The 12,737-nt window shown below is 42.8% G+C and overlaps 4 non-coding genes across 4 annotated transcripts; 2 read left to right on the forward strand and 2 right to left on the reverse strand.

Moving 5' to 3' along the window:
- Positions 1-350: 350 nt before the first annotated feature.
- On the reverse strand, positions 351-423 carry TRNAF-GAA (transfer RNA phenylalanine (anticodon GAA)). The gene has a single exon. It is a non-coding gene; the product is annotated as a tRNA-Phe (tRNA).
- Positions 424-1,160: 737 nt separating this feature from the next.
- Positions 1,161-1,232, forward strand: TRNAA-UGC (transfer RNA alanine (anticodon UGC)). Its single transcript has one exon. It is a non-coding gene; the product is annotated as a tRNA-Ala (tRNA).
- A 3,961-nt stretch (positions 1,233-5,193) lies between these two features.
- Positions 5,194-5,265, forward strand: TRNAA-CGC (transfer RNA alanine (anticodon CGC)). The gene has a single exon. It is a non-coding gene; the product is annotated as a tRNA-Ala (tRNA).
- A 3,531-nt stretch (positions 5,266-8,796) lies between these two features.
- Positions 8,797-8,868, reverse strand: TRNAA-AGC (transfer RNA alanine (anticodon AGC)). The gene has a single exon. It is a non-coding gene; the product is annotated as a tRNA-Ala (tRNA).
- Between the last annotated feature and the right edge of the window lie 3,869 nt (positions 8,869-12,737).

The following is a 12,737-nucleotide window of genomic DNA, read 5'->3' on the forward strand; positions in this document are numbered from 1 at the left end:
AGATGCCGGTAAAGATAATAAAACATAAATTTAGCTTTTTTTCTTCCTCGCTCTCTCGACGTGTTATGGTATTTCTTAATTTGCCATTTGATGTCATTATTATTAAGGGAAAATAGCATCGTAAATTATAAGAACGAATTTTACTATTCATTAAAGATGAATCAAAATTCAAAACTCACAGGCCATTGCAGTCGCACGCATACGGGAGAAGCAAGGAATGCCGGACATTTCCTTTGCTCATGTGACATCAATTACAAGACCTCAATTTAAAGATTGGAGTTTCAGGTACTACGTCGCGGGAGTTGCTAAGATTGCCCCTCCTACCGGCTGTAGGCTGAAACACTCAGACTTGCCGAAACCAGGGATTGAACCAGGGACCTTTAGATCTTCAGTCTAATGCTCTCTCAGCTGAGCTATTTCGGGTCCTTAAATATAAACTTCTCTGACACATTTTTCAAAACTGAGATTGTTTTCAACCCGTTTTTAGAATGTTTCAGACTCTGCAAGTGTTGCTGTCTAATTGTCCAATATACTTACCCACCCCCAAAAGTTTGGAATGTCTTCCATGTATGGTGCTTGCATCCAATTCCTGGCAATGTGGGATGGTAGGTGGAGAGAGAAGAGAAGTAATAGGGATTCTCTAGAAAGCCTCTCTGCTACTCCGACACAGCTCAGAAAATTACAGAAAAAAAAATTTAATTTCTTAGAGTCCCTTATTTTTTCTTCTTTTTGTTCGTTCTTGCATAATCTTCAAAGATGCTGAGAAACAGATTAATTTTTGTGAACGTGGGATCAGTTTTTTGTTTCCTGTGATGATTTCGAGTGATGATAAAAGGTGATAATTTCCTTTCTTTTATGCTCTTCCATCTACTCTGTCTTTTGGCCCAGGTGAGAAGGTCTTGGAGAGGACTGACCCGGCTGAGAAGAAACCACGAGCAGGAAAGGTAAAAATTTGGGTTTAGAATTTACTATTCTTTTTTTTTGTTTTTAGAATTTACTATTCTTGAGCATAGACATCCACCAAAAAAATCTAATTTAAAAACTGTAGAAATAGTGGAGTTAACAGAATAAATTTTCTGACAAAAGAAAATAGCTTTGCCAAAGAATACGGAAAATGGGCATATTTCCTAATATATCAAAAAAAGAGTCCACTACTACTCGGGGGTGTAGCTCAGTGGTAGAGCGCATGCTTTGCATGTATGAGGCCCCGGGTTCAATCCCCGGCACCTCCACGAGCACTTCGTTTTCTGCTCCCCAATATATTTTATATTTTTACATTCCTTCAGTCCCGCGGAATCTGCTCTCCTACTTTTCCACCTTTCGTCACTTTTTTCCCCCTGCTCACATGGAAAGTAAACATGATTGCTGGGACAGCAGAAGGAATAAACAAGAGAAGGAAAAAAAAAAAAAGAACAGGCTTATTCCACATCCGCGAATGTCCCCAATTTAACCAGCTTTTTCACCTGAACTACCATTTTACCATACTACTTAAGAGAAGGAAGATCCAAAGTAAGACGGGAAAAAAGAAAAAGAAAGAAACCCGTGTGCAATTTCTTTGGCCAGAATAACTAATCCTAAAGACAGTAGCCACGTGAAAAATTAGGGTGCTGTGAGCAGGATTCCAACCGTCCCTGGAAAAACACTTTGAACTGCAAACCAAATGCCTTAGACACACGACTATTCATGAACTTTTATCACATACCTGGAATAGAACACATGAATTCGAACAAGGACTTCTGTTTCTCCAGTAAGAGCCCAGAAAAAGACAAAATAAAGAAAGCCCCACCACCAACCTGCTTTAATTTTGGAGACAAAGTGATGTTCATCCCCTGCCCTAGAGAACACTTGACTTTCAGATAAATTCAAGTAATGGAGAGGTCTTGGTTTCTAAAAAGTCAGCCATCTCTTTGTTCCCTTCCCATCCTTTCCACTGAATTCTCAAAACGCTGAGAAGCAGATGCTCAGCAGCAAGTGGGTGCGGTGGAGGCAGGAGACGTTCCTTTTCAATAAACCAGACCCCGTGGACAGTATTTCTGCTCAAAGGTTGTCCTTTGGGGACTGGTGGAATTGATGCTGTTTCCTTTTACAGACAGCTTAAGAGATCTGCAATTTCTGCACAGATAATCACTTTATGTGGAAGCTGATGGCAGAAAATGGGACTTTTATTGGTCTTCTAAGGAAACTTTAGGACCATAACAATAACCAGTATAAATCAAAGAAGAATGAGATCAGCCTAGGAGCAATCTCATTTCTTTGTTTTTCACAAGCCCTAACAATAACCTCCTTATCTATTCGTATTTTTTTTTGGCCGTGCCACGCAGCATTTTAATCCCGCGACGAGGGACTGAACCCGTGACTCCTGCAGCGGAAGCACCGAGTCTTAACCACTGGGCCTCCAGGGAAGTCCCGTTACCTACATGTCTGTATGCATAACTTTAAGTTCTCACTCTACCTACTCTTTGGAGTCTTTCTACTCCTAGCCACATGTCCAAACTTGAGGTTCAGAGATGTCCACAGAATTCCAGATTCAGGTTATAATGTGTGTAGGTAGACATCCTCAAGAGGCCATCTTGTAGGCATTTAAAATATGTCATACCAAAACCCAAACTCAACGTTACCCCTTTATTACCCCGTCTTATGCTCCCGACGCAAAAATAAATCAACAAACCAATAACAACAACAAACAGAATTCCCACCACTTCCCCTGTTTTTATTAGCTTTGTGAAAGGCATCACTGTCTGCATAATCCAATCTACCTGTAAGTCTTCCTAAGTACTAAGTATTGGACTCCAGTAAGAGTCCAAATCCTGTGTTGTTCTACCATGTTACATCAAATTTCTCCCTTGCCTTTCGTCATTCAATTCACTGTTTTATTTGTCTGGCGGACCCTTGAAAGCACCTCCGAAGTTGTCTTTCAGTCTAGATTAAGACAGAGCAAAACACCACTGGATTGTATACATTTATGACTTTCTCATTCTATTGCTGCCCTGGATTTGCCCCTCAAGGTCCTGCTTTTCAGAAGCTAGTTGAAGCCAATGGCAGGATGTGAGAAGTGAAGGAACACCCTAACATGCTCTAAAGACCTTCCTAGAAGAAAGCCAAGTTCCATCTGGCTTCCAAATAAAAGTTGGAAACAATGTAGGGGAAAAGGAAAAATGACTCCTCAATAAGAAGCAGGGCAATCATCAGTTATAGATTTACTGAAGTATAGGGTCTATCTGGTTGTGTAGCTCACTGGTAGAGCATAAGCTAAGCATGCAGGAGAATCCAGGTAATCTTGGACTCCATTGTTGCTTTTCCCTTTCCTCACGAATACTATATTTCAAGAACACATCCAAATTTCCCCATCAAAAAAAATTCTTTAGTCATTTTTTTTCCCCTGCTCACATCCAAAGTAAATCCATTACCCAAAAGATTGCTTTTAAGCTGATCTATTTCAACTCTATGACTCTGGCATCTACCAACCTAACTGCATCACCACAAGTAAGATAAGAAGAAATAAGAGAGTGAGCCCATGCTCCCTTTTGTTCCATATCACAGTTTACCCAGGAAAAGGAAAGAAAAAGATACAAAGGAAAGGAAAAGAGGCTCATAGTCAATTTTTGTTAATGGATTCCTTTGTGTTCTCGGCTCTGCCTATGTCAATTAAGACTGAAGACTGAGGAACAGAAAACCTACCCACTGATTTTCTCTCCTCACTCCCTCCCACACCCATTGTTGCTAGTAGTTGAAACTAATTACCACATGTGGCAGGATATCAAACACCAACTTTCTCAAAGTGAGGGAAAAAGGGAACAACATCTCTCAAGGGTTGCTGTGCTTTCCAAACTTGAAAGTGGAGAAAATTATTAGTGCTGATGACAGTAGAGATTTGGTCAACATAGCTTAGTTGGAAGAGCTCTAAAAGGCTGAACTAAAATCAGGATTCCCTCCCCATGATTTGAAAAGCCCACAGTTTGTGTCAAAACAAATTCTCCTTCCTGTAACATGTCACCCTAATACAAATGCTTCTGAATTCACTTTCTCAAGAAAAGGGCTTAGAGGGCTAAGGCAAGAATTGGAATTGCGTGCCTCCAGTCGTCCCTGCCTTCACCAATAAACACTTGCGTCCGGTATTTTCAAGCCATTAAATGAAAAGCTTCCTGGATTACTTCCATCAGTATCATATGAAGATCATGATAAAGAAGTATAGTTTAGGGCTCTGGACTCATGGAGGTCATTGGCCTTATACAAAGCTGAAAGCATCCCAGCGAGAAAAGAGCTATTACCTCTGCTCTTTCCCACGCGGCCAATACTATCAGCTTTGAGTTACCCAGGACCTCCTCAAATTTTCATGTTCTGAAGAATTGCAGGTTTTCCCACTGTGATAATGGGTTCCTTCAGGGAAAGCAGTTTGACAGTTGCTAGGTTCCCCAATGTTGTTTCGCTGCCTTGTGTTTGTCCTTTCATTCCCCCAGTCTAGAAAAATGTCACTTTTTTCTTTTCTTTTTTCTTTTTTTTTTTTTTTTCTTTTACTGTGCTGCGTGGCTTGCAGGATCCTAACTCCCCCACCAAGGACTGAAACTGCGCCCTCGGCAGCGAAAGCGTGAAGTCCTAACCACTGGACCACCAAGGGAATTCCCATGACAGCTTTTTTTTTTAAGTTGATAGAACTTTAGATTTTTTTTAGTTGATAGAACTAAAGATTTTTTTTCCCCCTGAAATCCTTTGTAGACATAATCCTCAAGAGGTGGGGAGATGTGGAACCAGAACTGAAAACAATCTCAGAACATGTGGTGATGCGTGAGCAAACAATGAGTGTCAGCTAGATAAAGGATGTTTGTTGGCCGTCTTCTGACCCAACCTGGTGTGGAATTCAATTCGGCTGCCTCTGAGCTGAAAAGCATTTCATCTGAGCCAGTACTGCTGGAGATTTGTGTTGGAAATCTGTGACTTTTCCAGGCGAAAGAAAGTAATTTTCACGTAGTTTCTTCTGAGTGGACCTTGCAGCAGGCTAACAGAAGTAGGAAAGTCCTAGAATCAGAGACTGTGTCAGTCGGACTGTAACCTGAGTGAAGCCGCTAGACAATATCCAGTTTAGTAATTTCACAAATGGTGGGATTTAACCCAGTGGATTTTCTCCATTAGAAAATAAAGGCAATCTCAAAATAAAAGTAGTATTTTATAAATGATCCCCAAGGAGCTCCTGCAGGAGGGGGTGTAGCTCAGTGGTAGAGCGCGTGCTTCGCATGCACGAAGTCCCGGGTTCAACCCCCGGCTCCTCCATCTAGGTTTTTTCCTCATCGTCCCCTTCCATTTTTGTCATACATTTTGCCATGTTTCCTCTGCTCCCATTTAAAAAAATACGTAGTCCAATGGATTCCCTTCGATATTATACCATTTCTACTCCACGGGCCCTGGAGCAGGGAATCCGAGATAAGCAACGGAGGTGCAGGGCACAGACCCCAAGTATTTTTTGGTGAGTGAGTGGGTGGACGTTGGCCCAAGGTAAGGTGACATTTACCAAAGCCTTTGCCACGTGAACGTTTAAAACATGATTTGGAAGACTGAAGAACTAGCTCACGCTCGCTGGAATAGCTTAGATGAGCAAGTGACCAACGGATTTTAAAGGTTAGATCCTAGGTTTGGGCAGCACAGTCATTTGTATTCCATGTTAAATCAACTTCCACAGGAAATTTACACAAAATATATACTAGAAGACACCCACTAACTCCCCACCATCCCCTCAACCAAAACACCTAGCTGAAGTAAATCTCAGAAACCCTGCAAACAGCGGATTTAGATTCCTTACCTTCTACATTTCCTCGCTGAACTTCACTTTTCTGTTCTTAAATCATTAAATGAATTAACAACACCTCATGTAACACCACACTGATGTCCCAGAGGAAGATGTGGCCAAAGGTGTTTGGGTGGAAGTAAGAATAGATATATAATTTGCTTGTATTTAACAAAACAAGCAAACAAACAGAAACAACAAACAGAAACAACTCGTTTAAGAATCAGTACAAACTACAGAATATCATTGCTCTGCACTTTGTTCTCTGTGCAAGTCGCGTGTTGGGTGAATGCACAAAAACGGTTCCATTTTTCTTTACCAAAACCTTTGCATGATAACTTTTGTATTTGAAAAGGATGTTTTAAAACGTGAAGTCAAAATTTTTTAAATGACATCTATTTTCCCTCATTTGGAGAAACTAAAATCATGTTTCTCCTAGGTCCTTCAAGATCAAGAGAAAGCAGGGATCAGTCACAAGCTCAGCTTCCTCTGGGACTCAAACCCTGGACAGATGCTCAAACCAGCCAAGCCACTAAGCTCCCTTCCTACCAGGGCTATCTCTGGGCTGCCTCCATCCAAGTATGTTGTTGTCAAGCTGCTGTCTAAACCATTTCAGGGCAAAGATTAAGTGAATGAGTTTTCCTTCTATTTCACTCTCATTCTCTAGACTTCTAACATGGGAGAGTAGACAAAGCAGTGAAAAACAGCTTAGACCACCTTTTCCCATTTTGCCAAACACGGATTCTCAGGACATTATTCCTTTTGCTCTTTAAGCCTCACTGTATTTAGCATGGAGCCCTCCTTCTGCCTTAGGGAATCTCTCAGGCAGCTGTCAAAAGCCATGAGACATAAGAAGTCCCCATAAAGAACAGTACTCTGGCCACTGTAACCCATGAGGGAATATATATTTTGGATCCGTTTTTCCAGGAGAAGGGAGTATCTAAACCCTAGGGCTGTGAATCCTCAGCCATGGCCATGCATAGCCCATGTTAACTCAAGTGGCTTCAGGCTGGAACTCTGAATTCCTTCTCCCGGTGGCCTCCACCAGAAGGCAGATCCCACGTCATCACATCGGGGGGCCCTGCACCTCTAATGCTTCTGGCTGTCAACCCCAGCTGGAAATGCTAGAACAAGGGTGCAAAGGAGCAGAACCTGAAAAGTTTCCTGGGGAATTTAGATCCAGCTGGAAAGAGAAAACAGGTCACTCTAGCAAACTCTGGAGCCCAGCGAAACTCCAAACTCTGGAGCCCTGCACCTCGGTGGCTTTGTCTTGGGGACTGTGCAGTTCTGTTTCTGAGATCCACAATGACGCTTAAGGGAGACACTTCGGAGGCTAAGCAAGAACGGCGAAGCAAATTAAACTTTTATAAGAACCTTCCCGCTCCAACCCGATGCTCTTGGACAAATACTCAAACCTCAGCCATCACAGAGATGCAAGGAATAGACACTTTCCTCCTGTTGCCAAAATCTGTGGTGACCAAAGGTGAGTTTTAGGAGTAATCCTAAATCATTGTGTCTTCTCTTTTACTTTTTCTCACGAGTGGGAAATCTGTATTTTCCTGAATATCAGAATCAATTACATATATATCAACTCTTCCATTCCTCCTCTGCTCCTCCCCCTCAAAAAAAAAAAAAAGCCCGAATGAGGCTTAGTTGGCTCTGGAAAGTCGCTGAAGTGGGAGCTTAGAGGTGAAACGACTTTTAAAAGTAACTTGATGAATAATATAGGCAGCCTGAAGCGACTCACCAACACAGAGATAAAAGGTTTTAGACTAGAATGCAATGTTCCCGAACCTGGGAAACCGTCGGATAACTTTGTAAATATACGTATGCCCATTTCTACCTTGTAGCTCCTGAGTGCACCCAGAATCACGGGATGGGGGGGGGTGGAGATCTATAGGATGGAAATGCCTCCCCAGATGATTTTGTTGATCATCCAGGTTTGAGAACTGTTAATCAAGAAAGTGGAGCTGCGGGAACTGAAGTGAGCTGCTTGGAAACAACTAGCCTGGAGGAAGTGTTGAAACAGAATGAAAGGAGAGACGGGAAGGGAAAGTGAAGGAGAAGGTGAAGCAGCAGGTGATGAAGAAAGTGGATGGGGGTGGGGTGGGGTAGGAGGAGGCAGGTGGCTGCGGTTGGGGAGGGGGAACTAAAAGAGGAAAGGGCGAAAGAAGGCTTGGGACTAGGTCTTTACGATGCCCACTATTTGGTTGGCCCGGGAGGTAATTTGCGCCCGCGTTGCCTCTGTCTCCTCTGCTCCCTCTAGGGATGCAGGAAACCAGAAGGTTATCTTCCTCCTAAGGGAAGCGGGCTTAAAAGCGTTTGTGCCACAGGAAGGAGCAACCCTTTTTGCCCGAGTCTGGCTTTGAGAGAGACTAGCTGCCCTTTCCAACACTGGAAATAACTTCTTCAACTACGGATTTTGGAAGCCTCTGAGTTTCGTGAGAAGCGTCTTTCCCATGGACAGTATCTTAAACACTCCTTCACCGAGAAAAACCTGGGAACACAGAGCTCCATCGTTGGTGATTGGACCGACCTTTTGCTGCCCAACCAAGGTTCGATGTGTGGTGAAAGCGCAGGGGCGAGTGGGGAAAGGAAAAGGAGAAGGAAAATTTCCTCTGGAGCCCGCAGCCTGTCCATTGACACAAACCAGCTGAGAGGAAGACGGGATGGGAGGTGGGAGGGGTAATCTAAAAGAATTTTCCCAAAGGCCCCCTTCCCCCTTTTCTCTTTCAGTCTGTCTTTTTCTTCCCTGCTCCTTAATAATAATGAAAAAAATGCAGCAAAGGAGAATGGACCCTACGTGGCATACTCGGTGCTCCGCCTTCAGGAGACTGATTCTGAGCGAGCAGTTTCTGTACTTAACTTGGTTCCTGGCTTTATTGTACTGAAGTAGTCAGGTTGGGAGATCCAAGGAATGTCAAGGCCCATAGTCACATGATTAACCGAAGGCTACAAAAGTTAAGGTCTACACAAAGAAAACCGAGAAGGACCTCAGCTGTGAGGGAGTTGAGGACAAATGGAGGTGCTGGGGATTGAACCCAGGGCCTCGTGCATGCTAAGCACGCGCTCTACCACTGAGCTACACCCCCCCACACCGTAAGTTCATTTTCCTATTGTCCCATGTTATTTATTTATCACTGTATGACGGTGTTGGCAAGCCAAAGTCCATTATGTTCAGTTCCTCTGTTTCTGAAACCTCGGGACTGACTCCTGTCTCACAGCTAGGGCAGGAAAAAGAGAAATGCATTCTGGACCGAAAAACCCTTAGGTCTTCCCACAATCCTCCTCCCCATCACGAACTTTTAGCGAACTGCCTCTTGTGTCAGTTCTAGTCCACCACGAGGGAGAGTCCCAGAACTGAATCTTCTGTTATGTCTTTAGATTCTCCCTTCTTTAGAAAGTCCTCCTCTGCCCACGAAGCTGCCAAAAATGCAAAACGTAGCGCTGGGGATACAAAGGCGCGCTCCGTGAGTGCAGCCGAGGGAATGTAGGTCCAGGTGTGAAGTTAAGACAAGAGGTGAATTAATTCACAATACTTGACCGAAACAAAGAGCGACAAGTATGTGTCTCAGGCAGTCTTGCGTGCTCTTGCAAACCACTGCATTCGGCATCTGCACTCGGGACGTGACAGCAGCTTTGTTACGGCGACGCTATTGTTCTGGTTTTGCAGACAACACAAGAGTGGCGGCAGACAGAGGTAAGAGTAGAAATGTGGGCGCTCCTGTTGTTACAGCATCACATTATTTGCGCAAGGAGGAGAGCGCAAGGGAAGCTGCGCGCAACCTGCGAAACGAATTCGCTGTCTGTAAACCTTCCCTATGCCTGGAACAAGTCTGAAAATTTCATCAGTACCCAGGGCGCAGAACGTCGACACCTCCCACCTTTAGGTAAACATTGGTGCGACTGTTAAGCTAGGTAAGATTTTTGGATAAAATCCTAAATCTTCTGTCAGGAGAGGGAATGGGGAGGAGAGGACAGGTACCGACTGGGATGGGTTATACTATCACCATACTAGAAAGACGAGCGGCTAGGAAGTGGAATAAGCAGAAGAGGTGTTGGAGAAGGGAGAGTGGCCTGGTTCTTGGAAGGGAAAAGGATGAAGCCAATGAAGGGGAAGAAAAGAGGCAGCAGAGGAAGAAGATAGAAGAGTTTGGAGATGGGTCTCAATGGAGAGGCTCGGAGGTAGAAAGTGACCAAGCCTGGCACTTCTGCTACACTTTCTGCAGGCCCTCGGGAAGAGAAGAAGGCTCCTTCCTAAGGTAAGTGATTTGAAAGCGTGTGTCCCACAAAAAGATACGTCCCGTTTTGCCCAAGATTTTGTGACTCTGAGAGTGCCTTGCTCCACTTTCTGTCACAGCAAACACAGGCTGAGCATCTTCAAGGGCGCACCTGTGGTTGCATATCTCTGGAGCAGTAGACTCCGGTATTAGAGATTTTAGAAAGTCGACGTTATACGTAACCCGATGCAGCGTTGAGTTTAGAAACAAATTCCAAACGCAGTTTTGTGTTTGGGCATTTCAACTGCCATCAGCTAGTTTTTAGCGTGTTTGGCTTTAAAATACAAGGGAAAGAGTGGAAGGAAAAGGTTAAGCAGTGACTAAACGTTTTTGGTTTGAATAGATTCTTACTGAAACCTTCGTACTCTTGGGTAGCTCAATTGGACCTGTATCAGGCCCTTAGTCTGAGGACCCAGGATTCACGACCCGGTTCTGGTGTAGACTCTTTCACTTTCCCCATAATTTCATGTATACATACATACACAAAAGTCTACTGAAGCCAGCTTTCGTTTGGAGCACGTTACTAATCACATGCCTTATTCTTTTGTTTTAGCCTCTGTTGAATGTTATTTAAAATCATCATAGAAATCAGACAGTGGCATAGGTCCTATAAGTCACCCTCCTGTTGAATGTGGGCGCTAACCGGTACAAGAGCCCTGTTAGAAATGCATTCACTCTCTGCAGCAAAACCTTTGCTCTAAATCCTTTTAAATGTTCTCTTCTCTTGTATATCTAAAAGAGAGATCATTTTATTTTATAAAAAGAGTTTAACTTTAGAACAGTTGTAGATATAGAGAAAAATGGAGAGGACATTACAGAGAGTTCCCCTATACCCTGCATTCAGTTTCCCATATCGTTAACAGCTTACAGTAGGATGATACATTTGCCAAGTTAATGAACTCAAATTGATACATTTTTAAAAATGGAATCTACAATCTATTCAGATTTCCTTAGTTTTGCCTAATATACTTTTTCTGTTCCAGAATATTGAACCAGAGATGCAAGAGAGGATCTAGTTTAATGATTTTTACATTGGTGAAATTTATCTCAGTGGACTTTCCCTTGCCAACTTTCAGTTTCTCAAAACCATCCAAAAATGGCACTGATACGTTATGAAGAATTTCTAGGGCAAGGTGATTTTTCGTGTTAAGCAGGTGCCTTCCACATACAAGGTCTTGAGTAAAACCCCTGTAATTCCATGTGTGTTCTTTACTCTGTAACCCAATCCTTCTTGCACCTTTTCATTCATTTTCTCATGATTTCCCCGCTCATACGAAAAGAAAACCAATGATTCAGTGCATTGCCTTTACAGCTGTTCCAGTTCTATTCCATAGACCTTGGTTCCACATAGGGTGGTTGTTTTTGTAAAAGGAAGATGGGATGGGAGAGGAAAAGTGCGGGGGGGGGGGGGGGGGAGTCCATCCTAAATCTCCACCAAAAAAAAAAAAAAAAAAGAGGCCCAGGGTATTCCCTGGCGGTCCAGTGGTTAGGACTCTGCACTTTCACTGCTGAGGATGCAGGGTCAATCCCTGCAATCCACACTATGAAGCCAAAAAAGGAAAAAAAAAAAACCAGTTAAGAAAAAGAGGCCTACCCCAACATTAAGAGGAAGTTCACCTTCAGTACAGGGAAAAAAGATGGAAAGAAGAGGGAAAATAAAGAACCTGACAGACATTTTTGTTGAGTCTCATAATTTTTGAGTCATGAAATAGACAGTAGATGGAGGAACAGAGATGCTTCCCACTGAAATTCCCTACCCCTCTTCCTCAATTACTTTCAGCAATGTTTTGTTGTTTTCAGTGTACAAGTCTTTCACCTCTTTGGTTAAATTTTTCCTAGGTATTTTATTTTTTCAGATGCTATTGTAAATGGAATTGTTTTTTAAATTTCCTTTTCAGATTGTTCATTGCTAGTGTAGGGAAAAACAACTTACTTTTGTGTGTTAATCTTATGTCTTGCAGTTTAGCTGAATGTGCTTGTGCTCCTGGACTTTACTTTGTTGGAAGGTTCTTGATTACTGATTCAATCTCTACCTGTTACAAGTTTGTTCAGATTTGCTAAGTAGGAAGCTATGCTGAATGTAGAAGGAGGATCCCTCTGCCAGGTGAATTTCTCAAATATTGGTGCCCTGTATTTATAACGAAGGCAAATAGTAGAAAGGTTAGAGAATAATCCACTTATTAGCTTTGAATAAATTCTCAGGATAAGTTGAATTCCTGAGCTGGATAGTTCAGTTGACAAGCATCAGACTCTCACTATGAGGGTCCAGACTGCAAGTGCATGTTCAGGGTTTAGTATCTCCCCTAGCCCTCCAAGCACATATTCTTAACTCCTAGATAGAAACTCTTTGAAACCCAGCTTTCTCCAGAGAAATGTTTGCAGTCAACTTTTCTTCCCCTTCCTATCCTTTTCTTGGCCACTGTCTACCAGTTCTACAGAAGGATTCTGAGCCAGAAAATCCAGGGTCATTATGGTATCAATAACTATACATGCATTAGTATTTCACTACTGGGTATTATCTGGTGATTAGATGCCAATGACAAAACGCAAGGTATCGGTAATTAGTGGGCATACTAATTTTGGTTTTTTAAGACTCTTGCCTCATTTCAGGTTTTCTTCTCAAGGCCAGCCCTTAGAAAGTCAAATGAAAAGGATTCCGTTTCTTGCCTAGCAATAAGCAA

This window comes from Delphinus delphis, chromosome 10 (genome assembly GCF_949987515.2).
Source record: "Delphinus delphis chromosome 10, mDelDel1.2, whole genome shotgun sequence".
NCBI classification, from domain to species: Eukaryota; Metazoa; Chordata; class Mammalia; order Artiodactyla; family Delphinidae; genus Delphinus; species Delphinus delphis.